At 40.6% G+C, this 21,361-nt stretch overlaps 1 long non-coding RNA gene across 5 annotated transcripts in view; it reads right to left on the bottom strand.

Annotated features, from left to right (window-relative positions):
• lncRNA:iab8 (long non-coding RNA:iab8) overlaps positions 1-17,628 on the bottom strand; it is a 92,116-nt gene extending 74,488 nt beyond the window's left edge. For 4 of the 5 annotated variants that reach the window (NR_048413.2, NR_074023.1, NR_074024.1 and 1 more), the window contains exon 1: positions 16,840-17,628. This is a non-coding gene — a long non-coding RNA (long non-coding RNA:iab8). The remainder of the gene's footprint in view (positions 1-16,839) is intronic. The other variant, NR_048412.2, reaches the window with a different exon arrangement.
• Positions 17,629-21,361: the final 3,733 nt, after the last annotated feature.

The raw sequence follows: 21,361 nt of genomic DNA on the forward strand, positions 1-21,361 counted from the left end.
GGGGAAACTCGTCGAGTTTCCAGCAAATTTACTTGGAATTTAATCAGCAGTGGCAATGAGGAGAGTACGACATCTTGACAAGTGCTTTTTGTTTGAGGAATGGGGGATTCGAATTTGAACCCTCGTTTTATTTGAACCACAAAGTTTGTTGACCAAGTGGTTTGTGATTTTAATATGACCTGGCCCCTCGATATTGAGTTTTTCGCAGTGCAACATTGCAAAGGGCTCGCTTTCGTTGGCAACATTTCGCCACGCTTCCTTGGCAGCTGGAATTGCTTTGCCCAATAATTCGCGGCGAAATTCTCTTAGCTCCAACAGTGCTGTCAGCGATCTGTGGCTTTTACGAGGTCCTCTTCCTGCCCCGATTTCCCCCGTTTTAGCCAACATATCCCTGCGCCAGTCCTTGTTCGCGTTTTAAGCGTCGTGGCAACAAAACTGGAAATGCAACCAGCGCGAAATTGCTGCAGCAGCAGCCCCACGAGCAGCAGCAGCAGCAGCAAGAAGCCAGCTCGGGAGTGGCTAGAACGTCGGCTTGGAACGGAACGGAGGACAAGGATGAGTTGCAGCGGGAACTCGACCAGAGGCGCCAGTTGGCTAAGCGCATATAAAAAAGTTTAGCTGGTTTAAGGTGGGGCTCCAATGAAATCATTTACAGCTGCAGCCAAAGGAGCTGCCGAACCCAGTGATGAGCTTGACACTGGTCAACGAAATTTGGAAAGCAAACGTTTCAAGAGTAGGTAACAATTGAATTACAATTTTTCTTCTAGCTCAACCCGATTGCCGGACTTTTTTGTCCAATATAATTCCAAACTGATTTAAACAGATTATACGGAATTTGACTACATCTATATACCAACACTTGTTAAATAGTGCCAAGACCACTGGCAAATCAATAGCAGAAATAAAACCAAGATAGGGGACAAGTCGGAGATCTGCGGGTTGAAGGAGAGTTAGATGTCGTTGACAAAACAGCAAGACATACATACACACATACATACATACATATATGTGTGTGCATTGGGCATGGGCGGTGGCGGGTGGGCGTGGCATTTGTCGTGACTCGGTGACTTATTACTTTTCATGCTGCTCTCGTTTCTTTTGCGCCGGAGCTTGTTGGATGCTGTCAAATGAAGTCGTAAAAAGATTGGGCAAAAAACTTTTTTGTGGGCCACTCGCAGAAATACATGCATATAAAAATGGCAAAGTTGGGATTAGTTTCATCAAGGATAAGCCAAATGGCTGGACATGCCGGGCAGCCGGGCAGCCGAGCAGCATATAAACGAGCCAAGGAATAAGGACTCGGGCATCCGTATCCGTGTCCATTTCGTGTCCCGTGTCCTTCTCAGCATTTTGCTATTTGCGCGGAAAACTTTTTATGCAGTTGACGTCGGTTGATGCCGGTAGTATCCTGGGCAGCATTACGTAAATGCTGAATTCCCCCCAAAAACCAGAGGATATGTATGCTTGTGCCACCTTTATGGACGCACCATCTCGTCCCCGGGAAAATGTCATCTAAGCACGTTTGCAGGATCTGCATAATTTATGTTTGCATGTAGGTACGGCTGCTGGGGCGGATTACCCTAGAAAATTAGGTTTCCCATTTGATGGAGGACGCGGAGAGTGTCGCTCGTATAAAAATCCAACACGACCTGGCCGCCATCTTCATAACTCCGGGAGTGGTGGAGCGACACGTGGAGGTGGTTGGGTAGCTGGATAGCTGGGTGGTGCATGCCCAAATGAATTTATATATATTTGTGTTCCTGTTTTATGACTAATATCTCGGAATATCTCTGGGCAAGGAAGCAGAGACACTATCCGCCGCCAGCTATATCCCCACCTCCACGGCGTGCACACACGGTGGCATATTTTGCAGTGCTGTGAAAAATAAAACAGCAAAATAAACCCGGCCAGGCAACGGGAATAAAAACAAACAACAACAAAAACAAGGGAAAAACAGCGAGAAAACAAGTATTAAAATTTGTTTTTCCAACATTTGTCAACGATGGTGCGATGGCGATGGCGATGACACGGGCTGACGCAAACCCAGCCTGCCACTGGGCATCCGAAAGTTCCATCTCCGCCCCAACGCCCCTTTTCATCACGCTGCTGATTCGCCTTTCGCCTTTCGCCTATCTCCTGATCCCTGGGCTCCTCCGCCCCCAAACAATCTCTATATCCCCGCGGTGTGTCATTGTCGTTGTTTGCATGTGACGAACTCTCCAAGTGCTCGTTGCCACCTCCAACGCCTTTCGGACCCGTTCTCCACAACCCAGGAGCCCACGGGTCGCATCCGAGACGCACAGTGGGATAAATAAGTTGCTATTCCTCATAATTGTGTTTATTGAAAATTATATATATAAATGGGATTTACATAGTAAAATCACAAGATTGTATGACTCTTGACGAGACTTCGACTACTTTTGAGTGCTTACATATTTTTAATGAAATTTTAAATAATCTACCGAATCCTTCATTTTGTTCCACTGTCTTTTCCCCGGCGGCGGTTTGGGACCGCCGCACAAGTTGCAGCTCTGTAGACACCGCGTGTACGGGTTTCTGCCTCGCTCCGGTTGGTCTGCCACTTGCCACTTGGCACTGGGAACTGGGAACTTGGGCATTGGGACCTGGACTCGGACGAGAGCTGGGACGGGACGGAGCTCTTTGCTTATGCATGTCGCATGAGCAATAACAATATTTCCTCCGCTGTCGCAGTCGCTGCTTATTCGTTTCGATTTGCTTATTCGCATTTGGGTTTTAAGCTTTTTTTTTTTGGTTCTTTTTTTTTTTTTTTGGTTCAGTGTGGATGTTTTTTACGTTTCTCATTCGCTTATTTGCAGGAATCATGATATGAACGGACACGGGGGAGTGAGAGTGGGAATGGGAACACATGTATTTGGCTTTACAGCGGGGGAAAATGAGAAAACAAAATTTAAAATTTATGTACATATATGTATATTCTCATTCCTTATTCGCATCCAGACATGTGTGGGCCGGCAGTATCTGTATCTGTCTCTGCGACTGTGACTGAATATGTATCTTGAATCTCTGGATCCGTGCAGTTCGTGCATATAGCCCTTCCCCGTTCCCCAAAATCATATCCCCCATTCCCCTTCTAGACGCTGGCATATCATAACTTTCTGCCCCATTCTGTTCTGTTTGTCATAAATGAAATCCACGCGAATGCGACACGTTTCGCTGATGTTCAATGTTCGTAAATTGAAAACAACAAAAGCAAAATATTGAAATTTTCGCTGTGCCCTGAATATTGAGTTCGGGTTTTTCTGAAAATATTACATGGGATGCGAGCGGCCATCAAAATTCGTTGTAAAACTACCAACTGCGGTGGCCTCCGGAAATGAAAAAAAAAACGAGATGACGCTAGTCTACAAACTTGCTGACGTGATAAAGGGATTTACTTTTGGCCAAGAATTAAATGCAGCACGGGGTGGGAAAAAAAAAGTCTGAGAAAATGTTGAACACGTTTAATGTGAACATGATTACGTATTTTCTTATATACATTTTTGGTGAACTTTAGAAAACTTAGCTATTAATTATACTTCGATTTTTACCTTAAACATAGAAGGTAAACAACTGTATTCACATCTAAAGTGATAGTTTTTCTCCCTTGACGAAATTTGTTGTTTAAAAAATCACATTAAATAAATGGAGTTCTCGTTTAGATATTACAACACTTGATGTCAGCAATGCCGGCACTCTGATTCTGAGTCAATAATCCCTGACCGGGGGGAAGCGTTACATCAGCTGCCCGCATTTCAGAACCCCATCACGCACTGCCCCCACTGACTCTGAAATGGTCCCACTTCGCCATTATCGCAACCCTTTGATATGTGAGAAGCGATTGGCGCAGACCGCTTATAGAAGCGAATGTCCCGCTAATTGAGCGCTTAGCCGATTGCATTCGATTCCCATTAAGAGGCGCAGTCGCAGAGCCGCGAGCCGCGCTCGAATTAAAATTGAATCATTATTGAAATTCGTTTGTCTGCGCTCCGTCCCTTTCCGATCGATCGAATCGGGCCGGGTTCATTAAAATGGATAGCGATGGCCGTTAAGCGGAGGGTTAAAAAGCCGTCCGTCCGTTCCACTGTCTGTCTGTCCGTCCGTTCGCGAGTTGGGCCAATGGCGTCCGACTGGGCCGCAGAGTGTTCATTTGCATTTGGCAAATTGTAAAAATTTAATTCGCATATCATGCGCGATAATCAGAGACGTGCATTATAAACCCATAAAATCGCAAAGCGCTGCCATAAATGTGCGGTAGGGTGATGTGGGTATGGGGAAGGGGAAGGGGCAGGGGCAGGGGGGAAGGCCGCGCCAATTGTCGCATTCGGTTGGCAGCGTCGATAAATATCCGTTTATATGGTAATTGTCACCGTGAGCTCGCTTCTAACTTTCTGCCCGTCCGCCTGCAATTTGCATTTCTGCACAGCTGCGAATGGCGAACTGAATATTATGCAGTCGGTATGGCAATGGCATATTTATTTTATTGCCCCGGTATCGGTATTCTGTAATCCCCGCCCGGCCTTCTTTAAATTTCGCATTAAATCTAGGACCAAAATGGCGGCATAAAATCAGTGCACAGCGAAAAACCAGGTATTATTTTTTCTAATCACCATTTGCAAATATATTATTACATTGTTATATTCTTGTAAGAAAATAAAAAAAAAATAAGTTAGGATATCTACGTTAATAAAGTAAAGTAATGAACCTATGATTAATACTAGTGAATGTTTTCTAAAAGTGGACAGGTGTGCGAGGTGATGGACGAAGATGGAGGTGGATTTTCGGTTTAATTTTCATGTCCATTAACCAAGCAAAATGGATACGTTCGCCAACGAGCGAAAGGATAAGCGAACCGGCCAGGCATGTCCTGAATTTTGATAGACCGAAATTTGGGGCTCGAAGCTGAAGCCAATGCGGGTATAAATTCAAATAAAGTTTAACGAAGCCCATCCGCAGCCGGAGTTGGAGTAGGAGAAGAAGAAGGAGTTCTCGGGACCGGGACTCAAAATTGGACGCGAAATTGTGATTGGGGGGCATGGCGGTAGGCGGCCATGAAAATTATCAAAGCGTGTTATTACGGGCAACGGAGCGCAACGCGATGCCAACTCAAGTGGCTGCCTTCGAGAGGATAAACACGGAGCTGGAAGTGGATCTGGATGTGGATCGATGATGATGGAGAGGACGTGAGGGTGAGCAGCAGCCACTTGTGGTGGCTCCGGCATACATTTGAGTTTCCTTTTCTTTTTCGGGCCCATCACGCACGCAAATAATCAAATGGAACGCATCAAATTGGTGAAAGGGATAAAAAGTACAACAAAATGGTCTTCGATTTTTAAAAATACCCTTTGCCTCCGTCCCTTTTCCCCATCCACTTCCGCCCACTTTAGATTTCGTTGAGTCAGCCCACGGAATTTTGGCTAAATTGCTGCTCAGGTTATTCCTAAATGCAATCGGGGATCGGAAGTCTCAATTGCCAACAGCGTGCACGGTGGAGCTATTTCTAACATTTTCAAATATCAAAACGTTTTCAAAATTATTTGTGGGAAATTGTAAGTTTATACATATACATTTCTTGAAATGTACTGTTCCTTGATATAAAGAAATAATAAATAAAGACTTTATAAGTAATTTTGATCAACTCATTTTGATTTCAACTGAAGTCTACTTACACGAATTATATGGAAAGGTGTCCATTTATTTTAAAACGTACCCCACTGTTTCCAATTTCCACCATTTTTCACGGCCCGAATGGTTTTCCATGGTGCACGCCCATCTAATAGGGCGAAATGGGCGGAAATCCACGTGAAGAAGGCCCACTAGACGGGTAAGTGGATACGAGTGGTGACCCCGAGAAACTCCATGAACTTCTTGTATGCCCAAATTTGAGCTCCTCACGTGCAGGAGATGGAAATGGGAACGCGGGACGGATTCGGGGAGTTGGGTTTCAATTTATCGCTCTGCCATCGCTGGATAAATCCCAGGAGCGGTTTTAGGGATTTTAAAAATAAAATTTACGGATTAAGTTATTGTTCGACGTACGTTAGCATGCATGCAGGGCTTGCATGAACTCCTGGGAAAAATCGAGAGGGGGCGTGACGGTAAGGTCGATTACGTTTTACAGCGCAGCATAAAAGTTGATTGAAAATGCTTATTAGATGCAAGATTAGATGCGATATGCATCGCAGACCGGCGGACCAGAGCAATTCTATTCGGGAATCAGAGGCGAGCATAAAACTCTGCAGAAGCTGCGACGTGAGCAAATTTGGCTCCGGTATAAAAATACGCCCCGCATTTGGGGGCGGGCGAACTTAATTGAAATGTCGTGGCGAAAACTGTAAAGTTAAGTTCGAAAAGCCAATGACGAAGGAAGGCCAAAAGGTGCGAACGCAAAAATTATGTATACAAAAATTTACAGCCGGCAGGTAATCTCATTAAGCCCGGATAATATTCCCACTCGGCGTGCGTCAGACCCAAGTTGAACATTCTTTTCTAGACCCGAGCACCCTTCCTTAAAATATATATAAATAAATAACCACCATAACGTTGGCCAGAGGGGAAACAACAAAATCATTTAGACCGCGCCGAAGTCCACAAAAAGTTGCTTTTGATAACACGGCTCATCAAAATTTTTAGCTACAAGAAAAACTTTTTAAAACAACAAATTTAAAAGAAAATGCCACACACAGCGCCCTCCTCGGTTGACTAGAACCCAAATCAAGGCCCTACAGACCCAAAAAAAAACCCATCTAAATGGTGAGTCCACAAAATTGTAATCGGAGAATAACGATGAGTGTGGCGAAGTTTGGTTACTCTACGATGATGAAAAGATTTTATAATTTAACCTTTATAATTATGACTTGAAAAACTTTTACTTCTATTAAATAAGACATAAAGATAAGAAAATTATTGTAAATTTTTCATAAAAAACTAATGTAACTAATGCAAGGCAGAGTATTATTTTTAGTCATCAGAGGACAAGACGAAACTCGTGCCTTGCCCAATTTCATTAAAGATTCATAACAGAACAACTACCAAAACTGAGCAGAACCGCACGAATTAAAGCAGATCCCACAAAAAAAACCCCCAAAAAACAGGACCCAAAAAGCGAAATATTCTTCTTTCCGGCTAGTTCGCCAGTCGGATGTTGGCTGTGTTGCGGGTTCCATCAGCAGTTAATAAAAAATTGACCATTTCGGGGCAGCGGCATCCTGGCAAAAAGTTGAATGGGAAAAGTTTCCGGCCTAACTAAAAGTGCGAGTTTATTAACCGCAAGTAATTTCACCAAAAATTTCAGAAAATATTCGTTCAGAATTCTTGAATAACTTGCCTTTAATACAAAGATATATATCGATTCTTTTATACACAAGTGAAATTAATTTACAAAAATTAAAGCCCATCCCAAAATATGTTTCCTAATCGTAAAATCTTTATTTCCTGTTGTGAATGCTTAATTTCAGATTTTGAGTAATAGCTTATTAAAATGTATGAAAAACACTGAAGGTGTGACTTGACATTTCATTAGACCATTAAACAGAAATAAAATGTATTTACCAATTAATTTAAAACAACACAAGTTTTATGATGTTATCGTTGGAAGGCAATATTCAATAACTGCTGGCCCCCATACTTAATTTTTTTTATTTCAGTAAAAACACTACTTGTACACTTAAAAATATCTGTAAATGTTCAAATTTCAGAGTCAATGTCAACCAAATGACCTCGAGACATTCTTGTCTAGAAAATGCCAAACAAAAAATGACGACTTAAAATACAATTTTCATTGGATTAAAATAAAGTATTATAAAATCAATAATTTTGTAAATAATATCAAAATTATTTACTCATATTGTAATAAATGAAGGAATACCACAAAAATATTTTCTTAAGATGCTGAGAACCACACATTACGGTTCTATTATTTTTCAGTGCACCCTCGCTAGCTGTGAAAACTCACCCCCTTGTGAAAACTCTCTGCCGCACGTAGTCGCTGAATGTGGCTAAAAGTAGAGCAGCATTCGGTGGTGGTGGTTTCTCGTTCTTGGTCGCATCTCGATGGCCGACCCGGTTCCCTGTTACCCCTCCCCTTGTCATTCCATTTTCCATGGCTGCCGTGCGTTGCCATTGCCGTCGGAGCCAGAGTATCTGACAGATACACAGATACACATCCGTCGGCCGCCACAACGCATGCACAGTGCGGTGGCTTCTTGGGCGTGGCTGGAGCTGATGTGGAGCTACATCTATCTTTTCGACTAGTTTATGTAAGCGGGCTGCTTTCGGATGGGCGACGATTGATGCAGGATTTGGACGGATCTGTTTTTGGGTAGCAGGGCCAAAGCCGCTGAATGATGTTGAACGGGCGGCCCGGGGGCGCATTTGCCTATTTGCCGTAATGCCTGTCCCGTGTGTAATTTACGAGCAGCTCGACGTATGCTGTTGCGTAGGTTAGAACGGGGAGTACAGGGAGTACAGGGAGTACGGAACACGGGACTCCGGCTGCCGGGCCACGGATTTATGGGGGCATCATAAAACAATTAACAAGACCAAAACTCGTGCCACATAAATTTCTGCAGCTTGGCTCGTGGATTGCGGCTTGTGTTACATTTCACAGCGCTTATTATATCACACAAGAATTGGATACTGGTGTGAGAGTGGGTGATGCTATGCTTCTGCTTTTTTAATGCGACGGCCTCTAACAAAGTTTCTGGCAAGTGAACGTGCATGTGTGTGGGATTTGGCCAACCGCTGACTCCGCAGGTGAAAGCCCCTGAAATGGCGCATCCTGTACCGCTCCCCCATCCTAGTCCCCCTGCTAACCCTTCCCTTTCCATATTTTTCGCCCGTGCCTCGTCGCATATGCAGGCTATTACATGACAACGCGGAGGAAATGAAAGAATACATTTATAGCCATACAGAAGTCAGCGCATTGCCGACAATGGGAGGAATTGGATGCCAAACGTATTGATATTGAAACAATCAGTTAACTAAAGTTGTCAATTAATATCTAAAAAGTTACCATATTTTTATCATAAATAAATGACACATTCTATTATAAAAGCTTTAGTCACATTTAATACACTTTAAATAAAATAAGAAAAAATTGAATTAGAAACATATGCTAACATGCTGATTTAAACTCAATACTTCAACACACATTCTATTATAAAAGCTTTAGTCACATTTAATACACTTTAAATAAAATAAGAAAAAATTGAATTAGAAACATATGCTAACATGCTGATTTAAACTCAATACTTCAACAGATACTGCCATTCTGAATCTGATTTTTCGATCAGCACCCATTGTGCGATTTCAGTTAATTTCGTAACACTCAAACTGCCAATGGCGAATGCTTAAAAGTGAGCTCAAACCTCGTTTAATATTCATTGCCGGCTTCTGCTGCTGTTGCTGTTTTTGCTCCTGCCGGGAAGTGGAAGTATTTCGGCGGGGCTGTGGCTGCAGCAGGTGCTCATGCAGCTTTTTGTTCCAGCACCTGACAATATTTTTTTAATGACAACGATTAAGACTCCGCCCTGTGCCCCCCCGGTCGCCGCCACTCGATTTAATTAAGTCGTCGCTCTGCTCCGCTCGAGATGGGCCACGCCCCTTCGGAATGCGAACTCGTTCCTCGATGGGCGGTTGGCATTTTTTGCTGATTCCATTGCTTACCTAATCTCTGTTTGCACAGCGACCTCCCCAAGTTGTCTTTGCCCCGTCAGCATTTCCGAGTCCTATGGGGTTAAAAGGGGTTAAAGCAGCACCGCACGAAACGCACACATTCATTCTTTTGAAGTCACACAGATGAACGGGGTGGGGAGCCATAAAGATACACTAACACACACATGATGGTGGAGGATACTGTCAACATGTTTGTTAATGCCATTTTGGAATTAACAAGTTCTGCCAGATAAACTTTAAATTTCATTCCAGGGCCGAGCTAGAATTGGCATGCGTCTTTTGTGTGTATTGGCCATAAACTGCGTATGTTACGTGGCCATATCCTGCTAACACTTTAAAGCCCGGGCCATTTCGCCGACGATTCTTTTGAATATCGCTTTTGGCCACTACGATCGCTGATCACCCACTTTTAGCTCGGTTCGTCTGCTATTCGGTTGTGTTTGAAGCCATAAATTTATTTATGATGCCATTAAATCATCATTATTGTCCAGGCGACCTTGAGCCCGTAGGCTGGCGGGGCAGAGATGTTTTTTTTTCTCACCCATTTCGAGACACATTCCCTTTCTTTTCATTTCTGTTCTCATTTCATTTCTTTTATTTGCCTTTTTACTGTTGTCGCCTTTTAATGGTGCGTTTTCCTTTTAAGCCTTCTGCTCTGTTTGTGTTTGCCCGTCACTCTTTATTTCTTTCTTTTTGCCCTTGCCTTAATTGGGTCAGCGATTCTGTGATTTGACTCAGCAAACGGCGAGCTAATTGCTCAGAAGGTTAGCAAGTCGAGTTAGAAGTCTTAGATGTTTGTAAAAAACAATGTCAAGCTCTTAGGAAATATAATTTCGTTATTTCCACAGCTGAATTTTGTTCAAAATCCAGGTAAGGTTTAGTCGTTTTTAATTGCAATTAGTATTTATGTAAATATTTATAAAATTTGTACAATAAACTTGTTATATCTGATATTCTTATATTTTTGTTAAGGAATAGCCTAGCTATACAAATGTTTTTGCTAATTTCATCTTATTTCATTGACAATGATATTATTATTAGTCCAAATAACAACTTATGTTTTCTTGGAATTCGTCTTCTAGCTACCTGCCCCATTCATAATTAATAACGCAGATATATTCAACTAAAAGTGAACACTAATTGGAGCAATTTTCCCATGGAGACAAAAACGGAAAGCGCAGGGACTCATTGGCTTTTACTGCGGCCCGATATGAGTTTTCCGTGCTCTCTATTTTGTGGATTGTTTTATTTTTGTTGCGAATTTTCAGGCTGATAAAGCAATGGAAATGACGCGCACGAGTAGTTTTGCTTTGACTTTCCTTTCGCCGCTCGGCAGACACCATTTTCTTGGCTGTTTGTGTAAGTTTTCCATTTGGATAATGGAAAAAGGCCATTTCATGCCATTTGGCTTACTTTGGCCAGCGGTCGGGGGCAATTCGAAGCGCACTATTTGTAGAGGCTTGCTGCTAAGTGGGCGCGGCGCCACATCTAGCTCCACTTGAGCCATGCCCCAAATACAGAGAGAATCATATATTTTTTTTAAGGAAATACGAATAACCTTCCTGTATTAACAAGCAGAAATTCAAAAAAATTTTACACCATTTAATTAAACAATTAATTAACTTAAACAAAACGTTTGCATTATTCAGAGAATATCAAACTGCCCATTGTTTGCCGGAAAAGAGTCGCATCTCTTAAGAATTAAGTTTTCTTTTCTGTGCATCGCTAGAACCATTTTGAGAATGGTTCTTCTGCCCACTCCTCGATGGGGATGTGTTTTCCTTTGCTCTTTTTACATTTGCAAAATGAATTGTAATGAAGTGGAATGGGGCGTGGCAATGGCCGCCCGTCGAGCGAGTACACCAACAATAAAATCATATTCGTCGGGCGCCAGCCATAGCTGGCATATAATTTTTGCACAAAAAGTCGTTTACAGTGTCTCATGCGCTCCACTTGCTCGGGGGTTCAAGATCAGAAGAGGGGGTCGCGTTGTTTGGCACTGCTTTTATTGGTGTTATTAGGTTGAAAGCACTCTAATAATGGTCGCCTTCTGATGTGGGGCACTTAATGGGTTTCAGGTCAGCAGTCGCATAATGCGAATCACAGATTTCCAGCGGAGGACGAGAGTCCAGGCCCAAGGACCATCATCGAAAGCAGCCGATAAAACTTGATTACCAGCGGCTAGAGAAGGGTGCGCGGAGCCAGCGGATCGTATTGCAAATGGAGCAACATGCCGCCATTCGGCGATTTCAATATTTTGTAAAAAAAAAAAATATAATATCATTCTGCTGCCATTCAACTCGCGATGATAAAGCGCGTAAATGAACGCGAATTTATGGCTCAAACAAGTTTTTCATTGGCTCCGAACGAGAAAACAAGTCCGTAGCACTGTGGATAAAATCTCAAATTTGTTTAAGCAAATATCGCCCCTGGTGGGTCACAAATTACATGGTTCAATTTACAAGATTGCCTTAACTAGGGGTGGTTAGTGAGAGCGTATTACAGTTACCAACCTACTTTTTATATTTGCAAGTTATTATAGTAAACATATTATATTTATTAACTTCGAATTAGTAAGAATCCAATGAAAATCCATAACAGAATAGAAATGTGAGAAATGTAAATTCTAACAATAGAATTCTCATAAAGTTAGAAAAACAATAAATTCGCAAGCTAAAATTGGAATTTCTTTGTCATTTCCACTGTGCCAAAAACCTCTTGTTTTACACAAATGAATTCTTAATTTTATTGATTTCACAGTGTCTTAATTAAAGAAAACCGTGTGTGATGATCAGATAGAGAGCGTAAATCCATAACACCTGGATTTGGCATTTAAAAAAAAGATGGAGTCACAATGCGTGTGGCAAATAATAAGAAAATTCTAAAATATATTTAAGTGCAGATGGTTACTCGTACGCATCGAATATGATTAACTTAAGAATTTATGACTTCCTCTCGATTAATTTGACAAGCGAATTATGCCCACTGACGAGGGTCCTTCCAAGAGAATCTCAAAACAGAGTGCACTTGAGAAATCGGCAATTGAGAGAAGCCATTTGTCAAACATGTTTTGATATCGAAAAACGGGCATCATGGCCTCGGTTTTCCATTTTTGAATTCCCCATTCCTGCGGCGGAATCCATAAAGATTCGTGGACAAGTGCCGCACTTGAACCGGGAATTTCAATTGGTAATCAGTTGAGGTTTTGATTTCTGGTTTGTTTTAGAATTCCAGACCCGTTGCCATCCAAATTTATCGGCTACTTGACTTTTCCAACGAACCTCTTCCTGATGTCTCACTTGAAAGTAATATTTGAGTCTTTGGCATATAAATTATAGTTTTGCCTCCCGACTTCGACGGCTGACAATTTGTTTAATTAATATCTCATTCAAAATTTATATTCCCCGTCAAAAATTTCTACCTTTAATAGTTTGGCACACGTGTTCGGTTTTCCTTTGACGAGTTTTCCAAGCTCAAATTTTTATGTAGGCCATAAATCAATTGGAAAAACAAGCGATAGCAACCAATTTTAATTTGTGAAATGGATGTGAGTTTGACAAAGCTTCCATAAATTATTATATTCGGAATGAGAAATAGTATATGGATAAGATGACATCTATATGAGCTCATTATGGAATAAGATGGAATCTTGTTCCTAAATCTGGTTGGTCTGCATATTGGAGGGAATTTTCTTCAATACTTTGAATGCTGTTTTGGAATGCTTCCTACGGCATTTTTCTGCTCAGAAAGCAGAAATCCGAAATCGACGTCAACGCCAACCAGCACAAACACATTCGAATAAGACTCACTCACACAGTGGCAAGCTGTGCAAGGCATTTGTGTTGGTGAGCAAGCGAAGAGTTCCATTCTCTGCTTCGAAGTACGAAGAGAGAAAGAGTACTTTAAATTTCCACATTCCCGCCTTGCAGCGCCACCTGGCCTTGGTAATGTAGAACTAGGAAGGAAAGCACCAACACAAGATGTCGCTCTCCGACAGTGGACATGTCGCGTAAAAAATGTTCGATAACTTTCAATGGTTCGATTGAACAGACAATAAGTGTATTTAAGACACCAGTTCTTATATTCAAAAATCCTAACAACTCACATTTAAATAAAGGTTAAGATATAATTACATTTCCAACATTAACTTGATTGTGCCATGTCATTATCTCTTTTCAAAATCTTTCCTTATATTATTGAAACGGATGAACGGAAGATGTCTGCATATATAAAAAATGTTTTCGTTAATATTATTTCGTTTGATATAATTTTTCATAAATTATAAGACATACATATATGTACATGAAGCATATGTAGACGTACATTTTTATAACAATAACTTTCATTATAAATTTGAATTCTGCTTTGATAACAAGAGTACAAGTTCTGCAAGTAGAAGTTTATGGTATTTGAGAACAATTTTTAGTTTTAAAATAATGAACCCAGGACTAGAATTATGACACCGTACACACCAAGAAAATGGCCACGCACTGGTAGCCCAAAGCCCGCTACACCTTATTTGTGTCGTTAAGCACAAAATATGAAAAAAGTTAAATTTACAAAGCTAACATTATCAAACACCAACACAGATTAAAAACTATATAGGTAAACAGGAGTGTAAACATACGATTATTTATCATTTACTGTATAAAAAACTTGTAAATTATATTTCAATATATGTATGAGCAAGAGTCGAAACAACAGCTCTTTTTAACATTTTAGCTTAAATTTTTCCTTGAAAAGAAATGGTTGCAGTTCAAATTTGGATAAAAATAAAACAAATTTGTATTAAAAAACGAATATCAAACATAGAAACTTAGAAAAGTTCTTCATTATTGTGCCTTCTTTAATTATCTGCTCCGTTTGTCAACCTTTGTAATAAAATAATAATTTACAAATTTGAAATTTGGGGAGCAGCATTCCCTGTTTCCAATTTGTAAATAAATTTTTAGTTTGCCGACGTAATTTATATATGTAATGAAAAAAGTAATTTTAACAAATATACGTAACTATAACAACCTAACTTTCACATATAATTGCTAGTAGCTGAGTTCAAAACACAAATATTAGTTTTCAGTTATTTTCAGAAAAAAAGACATGCGGGCACTAGATATTCCGGGAACTGTCATGGACATCCGATATCCTAAGGGTTCTATTCAATATCCAGCTCAGTCTGTCTCCTTTCCACCTCACCGCGGACAACAAGGGTCGATTTCGAAACTCACCACGGCACGCTAAGCCCGTGGTGAGCTAACGGCTCTTGGCTCCGCCCATTTTATAATGGCCTCTGATGGCAGAGCGGCACATGCGCAGTACCAGCGAAAATGGTGGCGAAAGCGGACAGAGAAAAGTGGTGGAAGGAGAAAACTGGCAGGGACAGGATTTTCAGGCTTTTCCGTCGCTGATTTTCATTTCGATAAATTTATGCAAATGAGCTGGTGCGCTCAATATGGAAACGACTACAGTCTAGGCAGGCAATTAAAAGCGGAATGGCTTTATGATATCTCATGGGTGCCGCGGCCTCCAACTCCGGGACTCCAACACCGGGGCTCCAGCTCCGGGAAAAATGGAGGGACCGACTGGCGTTTTATTGTCTCGCTGCAGCGCATTGCAACATGTGGCATTAATTATGCGGCGATAATGTCTTTCTTTGTTGCCATGAGTTTTGGCCTCTCTTTTATGAAAGTGTCGGAATAAATTACATTATTTTTGGGCCGCCTGTTTCGCGGAACTGATAAGAAAGATGTGCCCGGGAACCAAACCCTTAAGCCGATATGAACCGAACCGAAACCTAACCCACATCCCAGGATTCTCTGGGCCCTTCGATTTTAATGAGCGTAGGCGGTGGTGACACGCTTGCCCTCATGTGTACCGTACACATGTCTTTCCATTTATGTTCTTCTGAAACATATTCCCATTAATTTTCGCCGCCATTTGCCGAAGGGGTCTCAGCACGCGCTTTTCGTGGGTGGATGACTTTCCCCCATTCGAGCAAAAGGGGCCAATTAAATTGTGACAGAACAGAATTCCACACGTCATCAATTATGGGTTTTATGTATTCATTGGATCTTCGATTCGAAGCGCAGGAAGTACCATATGTTGCAGTTACATCATCGCCCAACTCCAGCCGAGCTGCTCTAGTTTCTCCAAACCCTTTTGTTGCATCTCCGACCGGGAATTATCCACGGTCTCGAACTGTCCATTGTTCGGACCAAAATATTTTGAGGCCCGAGCTGCTGTAAACTGTTTATGATGTGGTCATAAATGGTCCGCCTTCACGCTTTCCCTGGGTCAAAAAATTTCTACGCCTTGAAACTATGTCTACAAGCCCGTGTGCCGGATTGTCATCAGCATAATCCTGCCGATCTTGGCCGCATTTTGCATCACCCTCACCGCGGGCCTCTTTTCGCACTTCCATAAATCATTCCGTCCAGCAATAGAACCCTTTCACCGATTTTTACCTGTCTGACATTCAAATGTTTTCATTCCGGAAAATGTCAGTAATATATTCATTCGAGCGGGCGTCCTTTCTGGAGAAACACAAAATAGTGATTTCTTTCCAAACCAAAATAGCATTGGGAGTAAGAAAGTGCTTTAATAATACGTGACGCGTACAGAAATTAACACGTTATGCCGTTTTTATATGAAAATTGGTTAGTTATTTGTTGTTAGTGACGGTTTGGATATCACGGTGCTTTGGATGCGGACAAAAATTCAATATAAAAGGCCCAAATTAAAGAATAATTCAAAGTTTTGATAGTTTTCAGCCAGAAAAGATCAATCGTTGAGATCAAGACTCAAGTGTTCAGTACGCAATAGTTTTTTGACAACATATAATAACATTGTCGGAAAATTAATTAAAAACAAACGAATTGAAAGCGTCGTTTCGTTTTCTTTCAGTAGGTTTCAACATAAAACGAGTTCCTATTCATTTATTTTCAAAAATATATAAATATTGGAAGCCTCCGCTTCCCTTTATGTTTTCACTTCAATTTTTCAGAAATTGTTTAACGAAATGAAAAAATTACAAATTGGGTTTACTGCTACACCATTCGGATAGCCTTAGCAGTTTTAAAACATTTCGTAAGGCCCAATATGTGTATTTAAAAGGTGGTTTAGTTCTAGCTCTAGCTTATTTCTACTTACCGGAGACATAATAAGTAAGGAGCTCTTCAATTAGCAAACTTTGAGGCGGTTTCCGTTCCTCCGGTGGGCCGAGGACTATGCTCTAGTATACATATTTTAGCAGCACCATAATTCAGGGCCGCTATTTACGTCTCGTGTGTCAGAAGCGGAGGCCACAAATCACTTTAATTGAAGTCACGCCCCGCAAACTCAAGGGAGCCGGTCCAAAAGCTACACCACTGTCCCTTCAGCTGCCAAACCGCAAGGCGGAAATGCTGGTAAATACATTTTTGTCCAGGCTTTTCATATCCAATATTTTTCTCAAGTCGCACACGCGAATTTGTAATCCACATTCACAATTGGCCAACCGAACGCGCGCGGATGCGGATTCGAATGCGGATGCGGACGCGGGGTCAAAGTGCTTGTTCTTTGTCATTATTATAATTAATTTTGGTATTTTTGGCAACAAACGATGCCGAACCGGCTCTTTTTGATTTACAGCCACTTCTTTCATTTTCTTTATATACTTTGGGTAGACTTCTCGTATACTTTTGGGTTCCCATCTGCAGCGTTTTTGGCTTTTGTTGTCGGATTGGTGCACAATTGGTGCAACGCCGCCGCCACCGAAGACAAAGGCCGTGGCTCCGGGACCCACAGTCAGACTTCGAATGCGACTCCAGGAACTCCAGGAGCTCCGCAGGACAATGCCCACCGAACGGGGAGCAGGACGAGTGGCAGCAAGTAATCGTCGTTTGAGCTCCGGGCGACGCGACGTCGACCTGATGGCAAAGTGTCCAAAAAATAATATTTGCTGTTCACTTTGACACAAGGCGCGCTTGGGTTCGTTCCGTTCGTTTCGGTTGCAGCGCAGTCGACGCAGATACAGATATATAGATACATAGATACAAATATACCGAGGTGGTTGTCGAGGAGATGCCGGCGAGGTTGTGAGGCTCTGAGGATGCGAGGTGAGCATGGCACAAAAACAGAGAACTCAGAACTGAGCATCGAAAACAGAAAACTGAGAATCGAGCATCGAGCAACGAGCAACGATAGACCCCAGAAGGGCAAAAGTGGGAAGGAAAGAACGCCAACCAGAAGGTCGTAAACCCGGGCAGCGCTGCCACGATGGCAACACTTGCGAGAACGCCAAGGAAATGAGAATGAGAATGCCGAGCGAAGACCCAATGCCAAAAGATGAAACGCCAAGAGAAGCGGCGGCAAAAGGCAACGCGGTGGATCATAAAACGCGCGTGTATCTTTCCTCTCTTTCGTCCGCAGTAGCCCCGTCTCACTCGCTCCACGGACACAAACCCGGTGAAAACAACCACCCGAGAATCCGACACATACACACTCTGGTACATACTTACTACACCGACTCATGTCCAATCATTTTATATACGCCATTTGCTGTCTGGCGCAGATACATTTGTATCTTTATGTGCGAAACAAGTCCCAGGCCCAGGCCCAGGCCCGTTCCGTCGCTCAACCCGAAAACTGAATCTGAATCCGAAACTAAACATAGACCGAGTTTTGAGCCAGAGGCTGACGACATCGACGAGTCAATTTTGAATTCCAGTTTCCCAGCACGGTGGTTGTTGCGGGCTCTAATCATTTGATTGTTATTCCTTCGGCATTCTGCTCATCTGACTTCTTCAACCCCCAATGGCCTCTGAATCCCAACTGGGGTTCGTCCGGGCGCTTATCTTTTGATTACCAGATCGAATCGTATTGAATTAGGTACATATTTTCAGCCATCCTCGGGCACTTTGAGACAACTTTTTACCATTACCCCGCATATGCCGCGAATTCGACACGGATCCCTCGTGTAAAAGGTGTTCTAACCAACAGCAGATCAAATCCAGATCATAAGTGATGGAAGTTTACAACAGTATCTGCAGAACCCCAATATTGCTAGAAAACGGAGAATTATGATTTCTTAAGCTTCTTTTGAAATTGGCCACTTATGACAATTGGCTAACGAAAAAAATACGATTTTTTAAACTATAAATACACAAATATGTTTATCTTGCCTATTCAAAAGTTTCCAATAAAAAATCGTTATACCTTATTGTATACCAGGATTCACTTGCGTCTCAGTTCTATACTAGTTTAATATTCTTCTTCAAAACACACGGAATGAAATTAAACGAAACTTTTTAAAACTTTTATAAACTTTATATATACAAGCTTCAAAAATAAATGTATCAAATTTATTGAATTTCTAAGGGCTTCAGTTAGAAGTTCTCAACTGAGTAAAGGAGACATTTGTGATCATATAAAGTATATTAGTTCTTGATTAGTATTAACAGCCGAATCAATATAGCCATGCCTATCCCTCCGTCTTCCGTCTACTCACCCTATTAAAAGCAATTTGAATTAAACTTTCCGAAAAGTCATTTTTACTGCATAAGTCGGAAAAAGGCAAATCGGACCTCTTTATCACATATAAATAATGAAAAACTATAAGTTATAAGTTATAAGCTATAAGTCGTTATTTGCCAATATATAATTTTAATTTCTTCAAAATCGGACAACTGAAAAGAAACAAAAGTTTCAAAGTTTTTGATTAAGCGGTCTTCTAAAATACAGCTTTATTTTGGAAAAATATATTATATCCATTTTAATTATATGTAGATCACTACCATAACATATAGGTGAGACATGAAATCTTGGAAAATTAATTGAAAATAATAAGAACAAAACACAAGTTTCCTATGCTGTCTTATGCTGTTTTTTCGGCTTACACGTATAAAAGTTATTTTCTTAAATATATAATTACTTCAAGGGTACCGGCTTGATGAAGCTACCTCCGGTTTCCTTCATATATGAATAAAGAATATAAAGGTTAAATTTATTAAGAAATGAGTATATTTTCAGAATTAATTAGGTTCTTTTTCAAGTTGTCCAGATATATTTCAAAATTATGCTGTCTGTTTCGGAATGATATTAATTTAATTATTTCTAAAAATTATAATTGTATATATGTATCTAGAAGCTCGAAATGTATATTAATAATTAAGCACTTATTTAAAGCTTTATTAATCAGTGTGAGCCATAAGAATAATAATAAAATTAACAATAATATACTAAATATTGTTTTTAAAAAAAAATTTATGACTCCATTTTATGTCGTTTTTAACAGATGGAGCACAATAATGTTCCTATATTTACCAAGTTACAGCTTTTTTCATTATTTTGAGCAACAGAAATATATTTTCGATACATTTGGTCGGAAAAATGGAATTTGGCATATAGGTTAATTTTAAACATACATTAAACGTTAGTGATTTCGGCGCAGGACCTTTTCTTTTCCCATCTGTCCATTTTCGTGCGCAGTAGATAGACACCACAAATCCAGAGAGGTTCAATCGATTCATTTTAAAATTCTCACACCAATAAAACTACAATTTGGTTGCCGGAGGTGGGTTCCTTCATTGGACACAACCACCCACCGAACCCATCCCCAAATTCCACCCAAGTGAACTCAACCCACCGAAAGCTGTTCGATGGGTAAAAGCGTCCCCTTGTACATAACATAAAAAACGCATGAGACCGAACAGAACCGAGCCACTTTATCTCAGAATCAGCGAACGTTCGAGGAGGGGAAATGGCAGTGTTTACATAGCAGGGTGCATTTTATGGTACATTCCTCCCCGAAGCCTCTAAGCTCAGCATCGATAAAAACTTATTTAAATTTATATAGGTATATACATCTGTTCGCTGGAAGGTACATACTCCATGTATCTATATGTGCACTTATCGGGATTCTCCTTTTGACAACCCCTTGGCAGGGGTTGAATACCACTTGAACAAACATTAGATGGCGGGCATGCTTTTATGGCTCAAAGAGAAGGCAATTATCGGGGAAAATATTTCATTTTGATAATGAGTTGCTTTCAGATACAAACAGTTTACTAGAGTTTACATCTATTTGAAATGTAATTAAAATAGGTTTGGATCCTTACCTTTTAAACAAATTGAACAGATTTTCAATAAAAGACCCTTAAAGCTTTTATCAAAATTATATGATAAGAATATGTTATCTTATTCTTATATCTTATCTTATCTTAGGTACAAGTAAAATTAAGGACCATAAATGCAGGTCTTATATATTTTAAATGCAAATTCAAGGCAAAGTTTTAAAAACCATCTGTCCCTTTCAACTTCAAATTGTCCGGTTAAAATATTTTAACAATGATAGCGAGATTTGACATAATGTGATAACACCGAAAATTCGATAGTCCGCAAATTTTCCTACATAAAAAGTATACCATTCTAAACATTTAAATTTTAATGGACTCTACTTATACAAATATTTACAAATATTGATTTTCAAAAAATAAGCAATTGCTTCAGTTTAAAAAGTTTTTCTAAAAAAAAATATATAAATAAATTTTTTTTTAGATGTTAAGCAGATTATAAGTAGGCTTTGCAGCTCATTTTAAAATGATATAAAGCTTTCCCCCAACTACACGTTCTTAACATAAAAGCTCTATTAATTTGTCTGAAAGTGATATACGATGCTCATTAACTGAGCAAC

The sequence above is a fragment of the Drosophila melanogaster genome, chromosome 3R, assembly GCF_000001215.4.
Source record: "Drosophila melanogaster chromosome 3R".
NCBI classification, from domain to species: domain Eukaryota; kingdom Metazoa; phylum Arthropoda; class Insecta; order Diptera; family Drosophilidae; genus Drosophila; species Drosophila melanogaster.